The sequence below is a fragment of the Dipodomys ordii genome, unplaced genomic scaffold, assembly GCF_000151885.1.
Source record: "Dipodomys ordii isolate 6190 unplaced genomic scaffold, Dord_2.0 Scaffold6, whole genome shotgun sequence".
NCBI lineage: Eukaryota > Metazoa > Chordata > Mammalia > Rodentia > Heteromyidae > Dipodomys > Dipodomys ordii.
In genome coordinates, this window is record NW_012267222.1 from 10,269,437 (window position 1) to 10,270,535 (window position 1,099).

Sequence of the window (1,099 nt, forward strand, 5' to 3'; positions counted from 1 at the left end):
TAGGCCGGGCTTCAACACTTCCGGCCGCCGCCGCCGGCGAGCTGCCGCCTTAAAGGGGACGCGTCCCTTTTGCCGGCCTGGCGGAGGGTAAACCTCCGCTGAGGCGTGTGGGCCGTTCTTTAAGCGGGGGGCTGGGGAGTGGGGGACGGGGGGAGTCTTTCGGCAACTGAAGGGCAGCGTTTGCAAGATTCCCCAGCGACCCGCGACCGAAGTGCCTCTTCTTCCCTCGACTTTACAGATAAGCAAGGTCTAAATCAAAGATCAGCTCATCGACAGTCCAGCGGTGCTAAGTTCTCTACTCCTCTGGAGGACTCGGCCCTCGCTCTTGCACAGAGCCCGTCTGGTGTAGCTCACAGTGTCCCAGACCCTCGGGGTACCTTCCCGTTGGAAAGAGAAGAGCTGGCTGAGCGTAGATCGGGAACTGGTCGCCAGGCCTGAAGCACAAGCCCTTGGCATCCTCTGTCCAGGCTTTCCTTCCTTCCTGCAAGGTTCTGGGTTCAAGTCTGGAATTCGAGGCTGGAATTTACACGACGGTGGGAGAATGACTTGACAACTGACACTCCTAAACCTCCATTTTCCCGAAGGCAGAATGTGTGCTCCGCGGAGACCTGCCTTATGGAAATGCTTAGGAAAGTTCCTGACAGTACTGACGAACCTAGCTATTCAGGAAGCTGAGATCCGAAGATCGCCCGTCGAAGCCATCCTGGCAGGGAAAGTCTGTGAGACTCTATCTCTACTTAGCCGCCAGAAAACCGGAAATGGAGCTGCGGCTAGCCTTGAGCGGAAAAAGCTCAGGGACAGTGCCTTAACCCAAACAAAAAGAATTTCTGTGACCATGCATGGAGAAGGCACATGCTTTTCTTTAACATCCTCACCACAGCCCTACTAAGTTCTTTTCACTTCCATTTTATAGATTTTAAAAAATCATAGCTGGAGCTGGGCAGGTGGCTCAGTGGTAGAGCGCTTGCCTCGCATGCACGCGGCCCTGGGTTCGATTCCTCAGCACCACATAAGCAGAAAAAAAAGCCGGAAGTGGTGTTGAAGAGCTGAGGGACAGCGCCCAGGCCCGCAGTTCAGGCCCCACGACCGAACCCCCCCC